This window comes from Malurus melanocephalus, unplaced genomic scaffold (genome assembly GCF_030028575.1).
Source record: "Malurus melanocephalus ecotype Western Australia unplaced genomic scaffold, MMel_1.1 scaffold_530, whole genome shotgun sequence".
NCBI lineage: Eukaryota > Metazoa > Chordata > Aves > Passeriformes > Maluridae > Malurus > Malurus melanocephalus.
In genome coordinates this window covers 278,978-297,983 of record NW_026623762.1, presented here as the reverse complement: position 1 = coordinate 297,983, position 19,006 = coordinate 278,978, and the positions used below count along the sequence as shown (strand labels likewise).

At 43.6% G+C, this 19,006-nt stretch overlaps 1 protein-coding gene across 1 annotated transcript in view; it reads right to left on the bottom strand.

Moving 5' to 3' along the window:
* The window catches only part of TMEM132C (transmembrane protein 132C), a 172,878-nt gene that overhangs the window by 118,266 nt on the left and 35,606 nt on the right, over window positions 1-19,006 (bottom strand). The gene's annotated exons all lie outside the window — the stretch shown is intronic.

Sequence of the window (19,006 nt, the reverse complement as noted above, 5' to 3'; positions counted from 1 at the left end):
TAAGATGCACACAGACAGAATCAGCACATAGTGGCTAATTTCAAGTTTCAGCTGAACATCAGATCCCTTTGACCTAAACATTGTTTTCCTGTCAAGATTAACAACACTTACTGTTGAAAGGTAAAATTTATTGCCTGAACTAGGGTAGATAACAATTAAATTACATTATGATTGTGACATATAACTTACAAGCCCTCTTCTTGACTCACACTGAAGGGATCAGCTGTAGGTACAGAAAATAAATGAATGATGATGTACTGTCTCGAGTATTTAAAAAGCAGAGCTTGCCCTCAGTTCCAGTGCTCTGAGGGAATCCCATCAGAAACAGGATTCAAGATTCTGTGTAGGTTCAGCTCTTTAAAGAAGAAGGGYAACCACAAGGGCAGCACAGAATGCACGGATTCATCTGAAACTCAGGAACACCAGGATCCCAAAACACCCTCCAGAGACACTGTCTCACCACCTTCCTCACAAAGGGCTGCAGCCCAGAGGATTTCTGCAAATCACATTTGCTGCCCTGGCATGCCTAGCTGCTAACGTGCTAATTATGCAGTCAAATTTAATTAAATGTTTTCAAGGAATGAATAAACAATCGATACCTGTCATGGCACCAAATGGCTGCTGCTGGCAGAGAACCCCACTGAGGTCCTGTGCAATGCCACAGTGCCAGCACTGCTTGGGGCAGGGACAGGGGAGGGCTCTGGAAGGCAGGGGTGAGGTAATTAAGAAAAAAAAAAGGAAGGAGACAAATGTTGAGGAGGAGAAAATCAGAGCTCTCAAAGGACAGCAGCCATAAATTTGAAATAAGGAATTAAGATGTGTTCACTCATGTTTAATTCATGCACCAGCACTGGATGGTAGGAATAGTTCTCAAATGAACAGACTGCCATGACTGGACAGAATTTTTTACAAAACCAAAACAAAAAAAAAGAGTAAAAATAGGAAAAGAAATAGTGAATTACCAGCACAACACCCTCGCTATCAAGAAGAATTACATTTAAAACACAAAATACGAGTTCAACCCACTGTTACAGCCCTGCAAGTCTCCAATCCTTGGCACACATTTTAATTCTGCTGAAAGAGATGCTACAGATGCCACCTCCTGAGCTGATTGATTTCCCCTTACCTGAATTTGGCAGGCTTCCATCCCAAAGTGCTCTAACACTTTTGTAAGGAACACAAGGAAGATCCACTTTGGACCATGGATGTTTCAAGGAAAGGAAACCTTTGTGTTTCTCTCAGAATTTGCATTTTTGATGCAGAAGTTTCCTCTCTAAATCCTTCACCCACCCTGGAGGAGCCTGCTGGGATCTGGTCACCGCCCCACAGCCCTTTGTAGGAACAACCACTGACATTGTACATTACAGACAACAATTCATTTTCAATAAAAACACCTGGTTTGCAAGACAAGAAGTCCCCTTCTTAGTGGCCAATTTGGCTACTGAATTTGACTTGGTGACTCATTAGAATTTCTGTCTCAGTGCCCTGCTGCTCAGGTTAAGGGAAGCACATAAACACTGTGGGAAGGAAAAATATTGGATTTCAAACAACAGGGACAGTTTGCTGAAGTGTTTCCATGACCAGAGACACTTCAGACACGGCCCCACCGCTCCTGAGGGAATCTCTGCCTTCAACAGAGCCACAAAACACAGAAATAAACTCAGCAGGCTGCAGAGACAAGTGAGGTCCTGTGATTTCAAGGGGTTGYTGGTCAGGATCTAAGCTTGAGACTTAGCAGCTGTTTTTGTGCAATTCCCAGGACTTTAGCTGGAGCACATTATCCTCAGACAGACAGTGGGCTCATTTTTGCAGGCACTTCATTTATCCTGGGTTAATCACATGCATGAGGTATGCAGGACTTGGCCCAATATTAAGAAAAACAGTCATGCAACTCCTGCCTTAACAAGCTGAATACAAACAGCAAAACCCATGTGGCCAGACTGACAGCAGAAAAAAAAAACCCTTTACTTTTTTTTTTTATTGTAGTCTAAAGATTTCCACCCACTTTCATACCATACATAATGGATTCCTATATTTCTATGGTGAAGGCTGTACTTTAGACAATTTATTTAAGCACTTCGAGCCTTTTACTGATAAAACTGATAGTTAAAATTGTCCATTTTATTTTTAGAATCCCAACAACATGCATCAGCAACTGCACACCATCACTTAAGGGATTTGTTCTATTCTCTTCATCTCTACCCAATAACCTTCATGTCCTGGTGYAATTAATTACCAGCACTTCCAGAGAACATTATTGTATGCTTGATCAGCTCCAAGTTCTTTAATTTATCAGAGAATCTATTCAAACAAAAATGCCAAGGTTTTTCCTGAGTTTCCTACCACAAGCTATTATTTCAAATAATCACTAAGTGYTGTTTACTTTATCTACCTGAAAAACCAATTTTTAAAAAAGCAGCTCTGCCTATCAGTGCTTTGAGGTGCTTTGGAAGAGATTTCTCCATTTTCAACTTGTTTTGCCCAAATGTGCACCTCGTTTTAATGAAGTGCTGCAGCTCTGTGACAGTTTGAGCTGAGGGCAGCACTCAGGGCTGTCTGACAAGCAAAGTGAGTGCTTCACCCCTTTCCATCACCCAACAGGAGCCACAGCTCGCCCAGAGATGAAACCCTGCGTGGAAGAGGTTAAGAACCATCAAACAAAGCCAGTATTAGCCAAGAACAAAAGTGAAGGCTTACAAGTAATTACTTCTTCTTTGTAACAGCCTGGTGACTTTTTAATCCTCCTTCTGGCATCATATGCTCCTGCAGCACTTCATCTGAACCCGAGCAGGCATCTGTTAAGCACATCACTGGCTCCAGTGTGACAGAGCAGCTCAAATTCCTCCARCCCAGTGAGTTCAGTGGATGTGAAACACTGAGTTCTCATCTGTATTATTATTATTTCTTGGATTCCAGCGTAAAGAGGAATTTTCTTTGGGGGTATTTCACATGGAGCTGGAGCCCTGGGTGCTGGATTCATTGAACAGTCATAAAAGCTTAATGTCTTTGAGTTGCTCTTTTATGAGGTTGGTTTGAAGTGCCTTTCTTTTGGACTGGGAATGAAGGGTTGAGATTGTGGGTGGGAGATTACTGGCCAGTGGCCACGGATCTGCAGTGGCTGATGTTTGATGAGCCACTGAGCCTCCAAGGCAGCCATCTGCCTGTCCCCTCGGCCAGGAGCTCCTGAGCCAGAGCCAGAGAGGATCAGCAGAGCTCAGGAAACCTTCTCCCATTGTTCCTCCTTTCTCTGCACCTTGTCWGGCCCTCAAAGGCACATTCACAATTACCCCTTCCATGAAAACAAACCCAAAGAAAAGTGCTGAACAGATTTCTGTGCTTCTTGTTCTCCTGTTAACCAGTACACAGTTCAGCTGAAGCTCCCACCAAGAATTCTGTCATGCTGAAGGCAGGATCTTCTCCTTCCTTCTTCCGACAGCTTTACCCACTGCCTTTCCTCCACTCCTAAATGTAGCTGTCATTGACTGCTCTACCATACTCATTTTAATTTTTGYTCCAATTCCATGCCAGCAGTTTTTGGAAAAAAAACCCACCTAATGTTATTTACACCACCACCACCACCTAAAATGCTGCAAATGCTGTAMAGATGATCCCTGTTCCTTCCACCCATTCCCACCTGTCCCTACACCCAGGTGAGCACCCTACACAAACCACACCTTCACAAAATCCTCACATCCTTGAATTCTCTTCTGACCCCCTCTTCCACTACAAACCTGTCTTGCTCTTGCAGAGCAAATTACATATTCCAGCTCAGGAAATACAGAAGAGGGAAAGAATAAGAGTAGGAAAGATTAATTTCAATCAGCACAGATGTTTCCTTCACCGCAAAATGTCAACAGCTATGTTTTCTGGTTCATCTTCCCTTAATTTTCTGTGCCAGCACCACATTCAGTCACATTTAGTGACTTCACAGTGGACAAAATCTTTGTAGCAATATTTTGGTTAGAACTAGAGCTCAGCAAATACATTCATTCAGACCTCAGRATGACCTTAGCTGTACTCTCATCCCCTCCAAGTTCCCTTTTCTTCACATCTAGAAAAAGGAAATTTTGCTGATGGAAAGGTTGAGTGGAATCTTAAACCAAACAAGCTCCAATTCAGGATATGGAAGAGATTTTTGACTGTGAGGTTGATTAAATATTGGGAGGGAGCAATGGCTTGTTGGTGTCTTCACATCCACACTGGATTTTTCCTCAGCACAACTTACAGGGATAACTGGAGCCTCATACTCCCAAAACTACAATTTGGCTTCACAACTGCAATTCTGTGACCCTTCCAAAGAACTGGCTGGATGGAAGGGTAACTGCAGAAACCACATTTTCTGTTTGAGCCCATCAGATCTGYTTCCTCATCTTCTGAGGGAACAGAGAGACCCCTGGACTAATTGCACACAGACAATGTCAAGTGTCAAATGCTTCTGAAGACCAATTTGTGAAGCTAAAAATAAAYTCTGCAAGCAAAGAAATCCATACAGCAAACATTTGAGGGAAATTGCAGCCAGTTCTCAAATATTCTGTGAGCACCAGGTGAGAGCTATTTCATCAAAATAACACCTGATAACAAAATTATTTTATCAATTCTTTTCACTAAACTGAAACCTGAAGCCCAAGGATAACTTTTGTACCTGCAGAGCTTTGCTGACTGATCTGGGATATTCTTATTCACATATTGGTAACCAGTYAGACATATTTTAAGCCCAGATGTAGACAGAGACTTATTTAGCCTAGATCAGAGTTCAATTAAACCACATTGCAAAKACTGTCAGGAGACATTATAATCAGTCATTGTGAACAAATTTCCTATTTTATTTCAGTGGGAGAGATTAACTCCATTCATTCAGTATATTGCTAAATGAAAAACTGCAATAATATTCTATTAAATAGACTTCTCTCCCATTTTGGGAGCATATCCTTAATGAATTTCTCCTTTGTATATTCCCACAGATCAAATCTTCTCTGAAGTTCCAGAGACAATCGTGGGTTTAGTACAGAAGTGAGCACTCGCCCCATTCTCCTCCAGCAGAGACAGCACTGGAATTTCAGAGCTGTCAGGAGCACAGCAAGGAGGGAAAAAAGGTACACCAGGAACCTCTGGACTCCTCCAAAACACTAAAACAATGGGATGGCCACCGAAACAAAATGATGGGAGCTCAAAGTGGGTAAAAAAAAAAAACCAACTATTTCAAACGGTGTAGGATTAGATGATAGAGCTCATTGCCAGGCAGGGAGGCACWGAGGCCAAGAACTCACCCAGAATTAAAAGGGTGATCTGAACGCCAGCACTGATGTGCAGACAATCCACAGCAGGGTCATTAACTACATGTAAAACTCCTTGTTTTAGTTGCATCGATTARAAGGCAGGATTAGACCTCTGCGTTCTAAAGCCTTATCCAACATCTGTCAGGTTGTTCCATTTTCCTCAGGATTACCAACACAACAGCCACGTGTATAAAGCACAAATAGCTGCTTGAGAGGCACAGCCCTTTCCCCAGCAGAAAAGAGAATCTTTAGAGACTCATTTGGAAACATTGAGCTTTCAGAAAACTGCACATTAGAAAYGCATTTCCAATATTTTAGTAACARCCTCCAATGTTYTTTTGCAGTTTTGTACATCCCACCYTTTGACTGCAACATCCCAAAATATCCTTTTATTCCAGACCTATCTCCTCTCTCTCTATTCATAGAGCTGTGTCAGTCAAAGGCTTGCCTGACATTCGGGACTGAAATCTATAAATGGTTTTCTCAGACTGGTTGATGACCTTAAAAAGTCTGTAAAACAACAGTGTACATGCAAAGGTCAGCACAGATTTCCGGAATCACTCCCCCCTTCCAGGGCTGACATTCCCAATTGTCTGCACTGCCGAGGCCATCTGACCTATTTAAGCAAGTTTACTGCATGGAATCAAAGATAAATATCTGGAACTCGAATTTTGGCTAATGAAAGCTTTTGTTAAGAATTAAAAAAAAAAAAAAAAAACTGGGAAATTTCTATACAGACAGCATTCAGGTTCTGAGGTTTTCTGCTGGCCAGAGGCTGCAAATGTCAGTGTCCTGTGAGCAAAATGTCACACGGTGGCCTTTCCTCCAGCCCCATTTGCCTCATTGTGGCAACCCCATGGATGCTGCATCCATTCATTGTGTCAGCACCACGAGSACAAAGCAAACAGCACTTAAGCTGATCCTGTCTGAGAGCTGGAGAGAGGAGAAGGATTTAGGACACCGGAGTTTATTGCCAGCTCCATCAAAAACATATGGTAGCCACAGGAAACCTCTGCAACCCAGTTTCTCTGGCGATGAAATGAGAGAAGCTATCATTCAGTTTGATTGACTTGTGCTTCAAAAACGCATAGAGTTCTACACACAAAAGACCAAGTTAAACACTGCCTGTCTGGGATTTTTTTCCTGGTCTTTAAAGGACACAGAAATAACCCAGTGGAAGTCAAAAAGAGGGGAATAAGTAGACAACGTGATCAATATTTTCTGACTTAACCAGTACCTTTTCAGAGACCTGGACTGTTTCTCTGCACTGAAGACACGTAGCTGAAGGAATCTCAATCTCATGGCAGTACAATTATGTGAGAGACAGTTCTCTGCAGGGGATGGATCAAATTTAGCCTGACAAGATGGTTCACCAAAGCCCCCACAACATTTGAAAGTCTGGCCARAATGCCATAATGATCGAAACGCACGAATATCACAGTTAGTTGAATACTTCAGAAAAAAAATCCCAAGTGTCACAAAAAACGGGAACATGCAAGATGTAAGTTATAAACTTGAACAAGTTCTGGCCTTGGCAATGTATCAATTCCTCGTCCTGTGTCTCCTTGGCTGGTTTTTAATAGCTCTGTGCTTTCCTCTGCTGTTTAAGTCTCTGTCAGATGCTGATAGGCTCTCACTCTGTTTAGACACTGAATTGCTTTGCACAGGCTCCTTGTTTAAAGAGAGATTAGGGTCCTAGAGCCTGAATGGGGCAATTTGCTCAGCACTCTTCACTGCCACAAAAACCAACAAGAATTGAGAGCATCAAAGAGCGCAGAGACCTGTGCAGAGTGAAGCTTTCAGCTRCAAAAGGTGTACAAAGAGGACACAGAGGACTCAATAAATTAATTACAATGTTTTTCCCATCCAGAAAGGAAAAGGGAGAATAATTTTTCTTGTAAAAAGGTGCTCATTAGAAACAAAGCCAAGCAGCAACATAAACAACAGGACTTTCTATCACCTTGCTGCCAAAAGCCCCACATTGAGACAGCCTGCTCTGTGCTCTGCATTCCACAAGTACAAGGGATTTACTCCAGGAGCCAGCTATAACCTGACAGTGAGTAATTCCAARGCTAAGAAGGAAAAAGGAGTTTCTCACAATCACACCTGAGCCAGCTTTCCCTGGGGTGTGCAATACACTTTAAACACACATCTTGTTATGTTCATAACTGGCAATTCGTGTCTCAGGGCTCACATCCTCGGGGTCCTGCACTGTGCTGTGAATAAACCCCATCCAGAATTATCATCCCTGCTCAGCAACTGAATGTACAACAGATGTAATCAATCATTCTCCCTGTACCCAGGTAGGGAAGCGAGGCAGCGTGACTGAGTTCTCCAGGAGATTCTATAAAGCTAAGCACAGAAATCAGACATCTCTAGAGTCATTTGATGTTGTTATCCACAAATCCAATCCTTCCATTTCCACACAGAAGGATAACCAACATGTCAGAAGCCTGTGTGGGGCAGGGTCCAGCCCAGCAGGGCACTGGGGACACTGTGTCACCCTGCAGGTGACACATATGGAGCAGGGACAGGGTCACGGTGAGGGGAGAGGGCAAAGCATCAGAGCAGGAAGGCAGGAGGATGGGAGAGTCTCACTGATGATGGATGGAACTTGGCAAGAGGAGGCAGCAAATGCTTCCAGGATTAGACTCCAGTCTGTCAGCTTCTCCGAGTGGGAACCAAGTGCCTCAACCTCCGCTGCCTGGCGTCTCCAGGCATCTGTGCAAGTTTGGTGTAAAACATCTCAATCGGGGAGGAAATGAGACCATGGAAGTACTGACTTRGCTCAGGCTTTAACTGTTGTAATTTCACTCTTATGAAAGTTTCACCACTGGTGTAAATCAGTAACATTTCATAAAAGAGAGCAAACTGACCATGTGCTGTACCAGCAAAGTCCCAGCTCCCAAGGTATTTTCTAATCGCTTCTTGAAAAAAAGAAGTTTATTACTTATATGAAAACTTAATTCAAGAGTTAAAGCAGACACTTATCCTTCACTCTCTGCTCCTCCTCCTTCATGGAGGAATTTGGAACACAGATGCAATGCACACACATTTTTAATACCTGCATATATTAAATAGCAGCTTGTACACAAACTGACTTAAAATATGCCCCAATATCCTGGCTACAACCCTGCTAATCATCTCCATTTCAAAAATGCAATGAGGATTTATGAGAAGATTAATTGAGAAATGAGGCTGAGGGGGTGGGGGACAGCCCTGCCCGCTCGGGAAATGAACTCAGTGTCACCTTTAACCTCCAAGTAATTCTTTGTCASAGAGCACAAAGCAACTCATCATTCCAGAAGAGCAGCAGGACACAAACCGAGCGGAAATTTATCTGGTTAAACACCTTCTTTCCCAGGGATTAATTAAAAGGGCTGGGTAGAKCACTGGTGTCTTTGTGCTCCTGGCACCTCCAGGGGCTGTTTGTAAAGTGTCCTGGCTGCTGCTGAGAGAGCAAAGGCCACTGTGGATCTCGGGGTGAGCAGCTGCTCCCCAAACCCCACATTTCTGTCTCGGGTATCCTGTCYTGACTCCCAGCTTGGTGGGAGCATCCCAGCTCTGCAGAGCAGCCACAGGGTGCTCCATTTGGTGACTGAGGGGCACAAAGGATGGAGGGGGCTCCTCAAGCCCTCCTTCAGCCCTTCTGYCATCTCTTCTTCCCCATTTACCTGCAGCTGAGATGGGAGTGGGGCAGGACAGGACAGAGAACAAAGTGGTTCTCTCTCAGGGACAAGGGGAAAGTCAAAACAAGAGGAAGAACGAGATCCAAAAGAGGAAATCTTCCAGAGAAACACAAGGAGATGGACAGAATGCTAAACCATCGTGAGAAAATGTAGAAGAATGATGAACACGTGGGTTTAATTTTAATTTTACTGTTTAAGATAAAGAAGATGATTGAGAAGTCCCTCTCTAAAGTCTTCTATTTGCTCCAATGTCTTGCTCTAACCTGCCCAAGAAGGGCCAAACCAAAACACTCCATCAGTGCCATAGCTGAGGAAAGGGTCTGGGGGAGCACATCTGGCAATTCCAGCTCTGGAATTAAGATGCAGAAGCCAAGAGGACCAAGTCCTTTCCAAGGCAAAGTTTACACTAAAGGATCGAATTCAGAAGCCAAAGATAAAGGCTGCTTAAGATGAAGACACCTTACAAGAATCTGGACCCAGCTGATGTTCAAAGCACAGCAACAGCCTGGTGCACCTTTGGGAGGGCATTAATGTCAGAGGCAAAGCTCTGTGCAGCTCTGAAGGTAAAACAGAGGAAATGTTCATTTTCTGGAGCAGGTGGAACACAGACTCCTACCTTCCTGTTGGTTCTCAAGCGTCCTTAAAGTCATTGGCAAAGACAAATGACAATGATGGATGCCAGTTTGTTATGCTGAGCACCACAAAACTGCASAGAGCAAATGACTCGCACCATCTTTCAAAGAGGTTGAATGTGCTGTGCTCCCAAAGTGCTGCTGTGCTCAAGAATCACTGAGAGCTCCCTGCAAATCAATGCAATAGAGCCCTGCTATACATTTTGCAAGCACTATTTTTATCCTTTCCTAATATAACTTYCCAACCTTCCTCCTCCCCCACGTCCCTGCCACAGATCCCGAATTCACACAGCTAAAACCACAGAGTGCCCCCTACGATTTTTTCCAACATGTGCAGTCCTTAACGACAAATTTAATTTCTTCCTTTCTTTCAAACTCATCTTCATTCAGCCTGGCTCCTAAGGGAAATTAATGAGGGCTCGCTGAATATGTTTACATAAGATCTCCTCCAAATTTAYGTTATTAAGCATTAGGAGTGTTTTTATCTGCCCTCTGAGGGACAGAGAGGCTGATGTGTCTGGCCAGATGTCTCAATGCAGTGTCTGCTGGCCTTGCTGGCAGCACAGAGCAGCTCTGGGGACAGAGCCTGGAGCAGGGCAATGCAGTGTCACACCCTGCTGGCATTGCTGCCACAGCAGCTCTGGGGACAGAGCCTGGAGCAGGGCAATGCAGGGTCTGCTGTGCTCACACCCTGCTGGCATTGCTGGCAGCACACAGCAGCTCTGGGGACAGAGCCTGGGGCAGGGCAATGCAGTGTCACACCCTGCTGGCATTGCTGGCAGCACAGAGCAGCTCTGGGGACAGAGCCTGGAGCAGGGCAATGCAGTGTCACACCCTGCTGGCATTGCTGCCAGAGCCACAGCAGCTCTGGGGACAGAGCCTGGAGCAGGGCACGGGGGCACAGCTGGACAAAAGCTGTCAATGCCATCAGCAGCACGCAGGGCTCTGCTGCCAGCGAGATGCTGCACACCCTGGCATGATCAGGTCTGTCAGAACCCAGCTCTGAGCCATGCCCAGGGACAGGAGGAGCACTGGGGACACACAAATACCCTGCCCACACAGCCACAGCATCCCACTGCGAGCCAGGCTGTGCCCRGCTGCTCATTCCCTGGAAAAACCTCTCTGCTGCAGGAATTCCATCACTGATGGGGATTTCAGCTCCTGAAAACAACACAGCTTGCTCCAGACTATTTGAGAAAGGCCTTGGAGACAAAAAATCCTGCTCATCTTATTTATAATATAATCCTATGTCTAACAACAATCCATTTCCTTGAGCATCACCACAATGAAACGTGCTGCATGCACAAGCACAAACACGAGTTGTATTTGTGAACACACGCAGAGCTACAGCTCATTTCCATGTCAGAAACTGTAAATTCAACTCCTGAACTCYCAGCCTGACTGGTCACATCGTGTCTGAGCAAGGAAAAGGCCRGATACCTTCTCCCTGCTGTAACTTTTCTGCTGTCAGACATCTGGCTTCAGTAAAACCTGTGGTCTAGCATGGCTATTGGATCGAGACAATAGGATTGCWGCAATGATTAAAGATGCCTTTGGCTTCTGGGCAGGCAGGAACAAAGGAAACCCTTCTGTCAGAAGAGGGGYTCGATAAAATTCACGGCTGTCTCCACTTCTGCACTTTTGTCTCCTCTATTAGTTAACAAAGCAATGGACTCCAATTCATRGAAAGAAAAAGGAAACTATTACCATCCCAACCAGTGTACAATGCCTGTCCTGCAGTTCCTTTTGGCTCCACRTTTCCCCAGGTAACCCTTGCCAGCTCAGGCAGAGTCAAGAGCCATTACATCAGCCACATTCAAGAACCAGAACTTTAATGGGGATCAKTTTTCCTTTCAAAAAAGAAACATAAAGCGAATGCCACCACCCTGAATTCCCAAAGTACCGTATTAACACTCTTGTCAGCTGTAGGGCTTTTGGACTGCTCTATATTTATTTTTTTTTCCTTTCTAAGTCTATTTAAACCTGTCTGCGTTTCAGTTTGYTAAAGCTGTTTAGCCAAGTATGAACTCCATTCATGGCCAGCTGTAATAAACGTCACAGGCTGTAACCCAAGCAGGCAGTTGTGCTTGTTTGCTGGAGACTCATTCAAAAAAAAAACCAAGAGAACAAGAGTAGTTTTAGAGATGCTGTAAATGCCGAGCTGCTTGCTCTGAAAACTAATGCAGAGTCTTGTTCTGCAGGGAAAGACAAGGCTTCCAAGTGAGGGGGGCAGGAGGGAAGGCTGTTTACACCAGTCTGAGCTAACAGCTTCCAGGGGATGTTGAGCTTTAAGGGCAGTATCATGCATTGATTTAAAATACAGATATAAGCATCTCCTACCCTTGCTGGATGCAGAGCAGAGTACGTAAAGCTCCTGCCCTCTGGGCTGCATGGTAAATAAAGAGCAGAACGTGTCTCTTCGTGGTATAAATTTAAAGGGAGGACCTACAATATGGAGAAATCTTCAAAGGCCAGTCAGGTTTCCAGTCCAACAACCCTGCCAAGTGTTCCTTTAATCCTTTATTTACCAGTAAATCTGCCGCTCTGTTCAGCAGGCTTTTACTGGGATTGGGTTTCAGCCTGAAACCCAAAAGCTGTAAGCATATGCTCTGTAGCCCTAATGAGAAACTCAATCTATTAATGAGCAGACCTTCTCCACAGGACCAGGTCTTGGCAACATGAGTCAGTTCCTGAACTTTCACCTCCCGCTTGGCAGCAGACCAGACTAACTCCACATCTCTCAGCTGGCTTACATTATCAGCTCATTATTAACATACATCAGGGCCAGATCTCTTTTACATGCACCCAGCAAACAGGAAACTACACAAGGGGAGGGCTCCTCATTTTTGTCTGACTCTGGAGCTCATAAAAATGACTAATTAGAAGCAGCTCCAGCGGAGGCACTCTGCAGATCACACATTCCCTGCCTCTGAACCTTGGTCCTGACTTGGGATAAACACCCTGGAATGCCACGGCAGTGCATTTTGCTGGCTGCAATAATCAGGCATCCCTTCCCTTTACACAGAACCTTACAGATCTTAACTCCCAAAGCTCGTGTGAGGCAGAGCTGTGCTGCTCTCCTTAGGCTGGACTCAAGGGCCATAACTCAGACAGAACAAACGTGCCCCAAACATCACCCAAAGCCCCCAGCTCAGAGCTGCATTTCCTGCCATGGTGGCTCTGACAGACAYCCCCTGCAGCAGAGAGCTGTGGGAACCCTGTGCTGCCCTTTCAAAGGAGCCTGCTGTGTATTTTACATCTGCCTGGGATCAGGCCTGGCTCAGAGCTTCACTTGGAAGGGATCTGCAAGGCACCAGCAGTGTACACAGCACACTTTGGGTGTMTCTCATGGTCAGGGCTGTCTCATGGGATTCTCTGGCACTCTGAACACTGTCCTTAATGTCACAACACTATTTATCATGAGCTGGCTCACTTTTTTTTTTTCCCCTCCTTATATGATTGGTATTCTTTACTTTTGCTCTCCTTAGCTGTCATCCTTATGCTCAGTAAGAAAACAGAAAGGAGTTTTTCCTCCAGATTCAAACCCAAAGCCTGAAAGCTGCTCCATTTCTATCTCAGTCAAGCAGATGCCAGCACACAGTGCCCAGATCAGACAATGGAGATGGAGACACTCCTGAGGAACAAGAGAGCTCAGCAGAGTCTCTCCAGGTCAGAGAGGTGGTGATGGGCATTAACTGACACTGTTACACAGCATTCTGTACCTGCAGCATCCCARCCCAAGGCACATCCATCCCTTAATGCTCACAGCTCACGCCCACTTTCAAACACGCTTTCAAGCAAACCAGACTTAACACCAATCAATAAAAAATCTGGCAAAATCTCAGAGCCTACACAAGCCCCTAATTTTCTTTGGCTCCTCAAAAGGTAGCAATTTATATTCCTTTTTTTWWWAAAAAAAAAAATTAGCTGTGGTTAGAATTACTTTTCAGAGCTGATCTCATTTCATAACTTGCCTCCTATTCAGATGGAATTTATGCACAGATGCTCAGAGCCAAAAATCTGTTCTCATTTAATCCACAGCAGAACAGGTAAGGAGAAAATATATTCCAGCCAGGTTGGTGCCTTGCTGCTCCAACCTCTCCTAACACAGCACCAGGCACGAGGAGCTCACAGCTGCCAAAAATTCTGCTGTTCCGAGGGGCTTTTGTCAGCTCTGCCCCTCTGGAGGTTCTCATGCTGATAACTAGAGGAGAACTAACACAAAATATTCTTACAGGACCGAGATCTTTCAAATGCAAAAGAGCTGGAAATAAGACTTTTAACTATTTAAAATGCACCATCTGGCCCAAAAGTGCAGGTCAGAAACCTGCAGGGATCAAGAGCTAAGTGAACCTTTGTGGCAGCAATGGTGATAAGAAAAACCAGAGTGCTTCAACTGGTCAAGAATAAACCACACAGCCCCTTGCTGTAATTACKCCAAGATGATAAAACTGAATTCAGATGAAGGTTTTGTTATCCAAAATAAGGTAATCCCACAACAGAGGCACCATATCTGCAATTCTCCCAGGGCTGCTGAATTACCTTAGGCCACTCATTTCTAAGGAGGTGGAAGCTCCAGTAAAATAACTAAAAGTTCTTTTGCAGAAGGAAATGCCTGGGGCCTTAACTAATGCTCAAAAAAATGGCTTGGGGTCCTTGAAAGGGTAATTATGTAGTGGAAAGTGATATTATTAAAAGTATAAAACCGACATATATTAAGGTATATCAACATATTAATGGCTGACTCCAGCAATGGGAAAATGCATATTTAAATACATTTTCATTATTCATTCATACAGTTCCACATGATAAGAGAAGCCAGCAATAGTTCAGGTGGTAGGAGACATAAAAATTYGTTAAATATTTGATACTCATCCAATTGCAAAGAGTTGAGAAATTTCATTCTCAATAATGTTTACAGAAGCCAAAGAAAGTCCAACTGGTCTTAAAAGTAAGGGCATGATACCAACTCAGTGACAGCAATGGACTCATTCCTGGCTTTCTTGTCACTTGGAACTGACTGAAAATCTGGGCAAGATAAACTAAAAACTTTTCCAATATATAAAGCTRCATGTTCTTGTCATGAAAAATAATCYGGATYCCAGCAGCAATTTAAATGTTTTCCCCAAGTATGAAGATACAACTCCTGCCCCTGTGATAGTGCCCTATGGTTGAGAATGAGCCCATCCTCCTAAACTGAAATACCTGCTCAGGCAACCCCATTTCTGATGCTCAGGTCCCTCAGGTCCCAGCAAAATTAGCCCCATTAAGAAACAAAGCACAGTCTGGTGCCTACATATGGATTTAGCAATTTCACTTTATGTTAGCCAATTAGAAAAAAACTGGCTCTTTTCCTTCCCCAAATGCTTTCAAATTAATGAGAAAAAAAAATCAAAACACATAGCAAAGGCTGAACAAAGACTGGTACTTGATAGAATTTGCATGTAAATCCTCCAAGATTCAATTTTAAGTAGAAGCAAACAATATTTACTGCTCAGCATTTCACAAGCACACCTTCTCTTACATTTAGGGCTTTAGAGGCATTCACAGCACTGCTCTGTTGTGTTCATGGTATTTTCATGAACTCCCAGACACAATTATTGTCATTATCYGCCCTAAAAGCACACCCAGGCAGGGCAGAGGAGGGGCAGTCACAGAGATCCTGTTCCTGTTAACCCCAGCCCATCTAAGCCCTTCACCCCACAAACCCACACTGAGTGCTCCAAATGCTCCTGGATCCCAAAAGGTTCATGACAATCACAAGAACTCCCTACAAACTCCACCTGAGACAACTGGAGCTCTATTTTCTGGGAGTTTCTCCCAATCTCAGCAAACTCCAGCTCACAAACTGGAGCTCTATTTTCTGGGAGCTCCTAAAAACCTCAGCAAACTCCACCAGAGACAAACTGGAGTTCCATTTTCTGGGAGCTCCTAAAAACCTCAGCAAACTCCAGCACTCAGAGACAAACTGGAGCTCTATTTTCAGGGAGTTTCTAAAAACCTCTGCAAACTCCAGCACTCAGACTGGAGCTCTATTTTCTGGGAGTTCCTACCAACCTTTGTAAACTACAGCACTCAGAGAAAAACTGGAGCTCTATTTTCTGGGAGTTTCTACCAATCTCAGCAAGCTCCAGCACTCAAACTGGAGCTCTGTTTTCTTGGAACTCCTCTCAATCTCAACAAACTCCAGTCCTCTGAGACAAACTGGAGCTTTGTTTTCTGAGAGTTTCTCCCAATCTCAGCGAACTCCAGCACACAAACCGGAGCTCTGTTTTCTTGGAGCTCCTCTCAATCTCAGCAAACTCCAGCACTCAGACTGCAGCTCTATTTTCTGGGAGTTCCAGCCATGCACGGCAGAGATGATTCATCTTCCCTGGTCATCCCATCCATCTGGAGCCCAGAAAAACCCTGGTTCCTGTGAATGCTGCCTCAGATAATGTGTSTGCTCAGGAATAGACTCACTGAACACTTACTGGCAAATAGCTCTGTTGCAGATATTTGAATTTGATGTGGGCTGGAAATATTTCCTGGGAGTTTGAGCTTCATTTCCTTTCAGAGAAACAGCTCTCCCCATCTTCCTTCAAGCTTATATACTTGAATTACCATATCTCCTTGAGCAGCAAAAAGCAATAACTTCCAACAGATCCAGGAAATATTAGTGGCATTATTAATGTAAATAAAGGATTTTTCATAGCATTTTTTAAGTTATTACAAGAGCATAAATAAACCTCACTGATGGAATATCAGTATTGTGTGTTGGTGGGAATCAATTGCATGCTACAGGCAAATAAAAAACTTTTTGGGCACATTTAATTCCTGAAACTGCCAAATAACCACATGAACAACTTGGTCCTGTTAAATCTCCTTCTGTTTTGCATTTTCCATTGATTTCCTTCCAGCCTCAACACTGTCCCCAACTCCAAAAGCTTCAGCTGAACCATAACAACCCCCACAATAAAGAACCTCAAGAGCTAAAGAAGACAAATGTTCTTTTGGCTTTCAAAGTTGCATTTCTCATTTGAAATGCTGCCAATTGAAACAGATCTTTAAAGGTGAGAATGGGCTAACAGAGAAGCACACCTAGAATTTATTCCTAATTTCTAGATTGTAGATTGTTCACTAAATACTGGTTGTTTTCAATCTCACTTAAGGAGTAACTACTTGCAGTCAGGATCACATTATTCAYACAAAGCTGGATGAAATCCTTAATGGATGATATGAAGGAAATAAAAATTTTCTGCAAACATGAGAGATCATCCTGCTCAGCCCAGCCACAGCTCCATTCTCACTTTCTGCATGCTGCAGGGAAGGGATCTGAAATCCTTCCTTCAGTCCCTCACAACAGCCTTCCCAACTGAAAAACATGCATTCTCTGCAGGAAATCGTGGGATCTAAACATTTCAGCCAGTTAATCTTTCCTTCTAAACCCCCTCAAATCCCACATTTTACATATAAATCCTTATTTCCATCTCCCACAATTCCCCTGCACCTACTATGAAAGCATCCTGAAACACTCGGGGGAGCAAAGCAAAACAAAACAGTTGATAAAAATCCTGATTAAAGCAGCGTGTTTCCATGGCAGGGTTAGATTTCTGCAGGTTTTTGGAACTGCAGATAGGAGAGGGATTACTGGGTGTGTCAGACCTTAGCAGACRTGGCACTCAGGAGCAAAGGAAAAGGATTCAAGAAGCAAAAAGAGAATTGCTTCAGGAAAAACTGAAATAAATCCCTGAGCAAAGAGAATGAATGTGCAGCACATCTCTCCTTTTTCAGTGTGAGGTTGAATAAGGCGCTCTGCTAATGGATAATATTTATTTCTGTTACACTATTTCTGCCCCAAGTGCTGAGAAATAGGTGTTATTTCTTTGCTTTGGCACCTGAGGTGTAAATGAGAGCAGAGCCTTGGTACTATACATTAAAAAAAAAAAAAAATCTTTGAAGACGTACCTGCTAGACTGTCATCAAAGTTAAAATCCTACATAGGACCCTAACTTGTTCAAACTGAATCAGGGACTTTTTAACTTCTTGTAGATGGAGAAAGGAACTATTAGAAACTGCTTTCCAGTTTATAAGGAAATGTTCAATTCTTCTGTTGGTAGGTTTTTCCTCATTTGCATCCTCAGACTCTACAGCTGTTTTCAGGGCAGACCAACAGAGGTCTGGTGGCCTCATGACCTCCCAAATGACATCTGTAACTTCCCAAAGGAGCAGATAAATCACACCAGGTAATACCTGACCATTCAGCTGAGTATCACCAAGACCTGATGACCTTTTCTTTCTGACTGGAGGGGACTTTGGTGATTCTCAGCACCAAAATGCTGCTGAAATCTACTCCTGTGACAAGTCTTTATTTCAAATGATTGTTTATGAAATGCAACAGCAGCAGCTGGTTCCTGGGTGATGGTGTCAAAGACACAGAACACTTAAAGGGAAATGTGAGTGGCATTTTTGCWTGGCTCCTGTAYTAGATATGATCATAGCCCWGGCTAATTAAAGTGCAGATGAGCTRTCATTAGGTCTGCAGGAGTTAATTGGCCTTCTCAGGGGCCAAAATTAAAGTTACAACACATCTAGGGTGCATCTTTCAGGCTGAACTTGCATCACCACATGAGGAGTCTGGCAGCAGCCAACAGAGACAGATCTGAAACTCAGCCTGTGGAGCCCTAGAAATTTGGTCATTTCTTTCCATATTTGCTGGCAGGCTGAGCTCTTGTGAAAATCTGGCCTTTGGGGTTTCAGCAAAATTCACTCTGCTGTGTAAACTCCCCTGTTTGAAGTTGATGTCAATAGTTTTCCCCAACTGAACAAGCAACTGATGTGCCAGAAGCCTCCTTCCATCAATAATCTGAGAAGTTTTTTTTCAGCCTTTTTATGATTAGCCTTACCTAAAGTTGCTGTATCACCATTCATTTACTGGTTTAGACAACACAAGCTCAAAAATACCATAAATTCTTTACCTGGACCTAACATCCAAGCCTGAAATATTTTTCTGTGAAAACAGCTTGGTTACTCAAGTCTGGTAAAAAAATTTGCATTTCTTGTTCCCAACCTAGATGAGAAGCATAAAACCATGTACATGAGAAAAAAAACTAAGGGGAAAAAAAAAGCCCTCCAGTACCAATAAACAGATCCCAACCTACTGCAAAGTATGAAAAAGTGGCTGCATCAGAATGGGACTGTAAAATGCTCATATTGTTATGCAGATTCAATAGCTCATTTAAAAATAGTGCCCAGCTCTTCCCTGCCTTCCCTCCTCGAGGTTTTTTGTCTTTTTCCTTACTGAGAATATGAATCTCTCCAATTATATTAATGAGAAAAATCCCTAAATCACTGCTGCAGTTATTCAGGGCCTGGGCAAATATTGGAATCTCAGAGAAATTACAGACATGACCATAGTTAACTGCTGGAT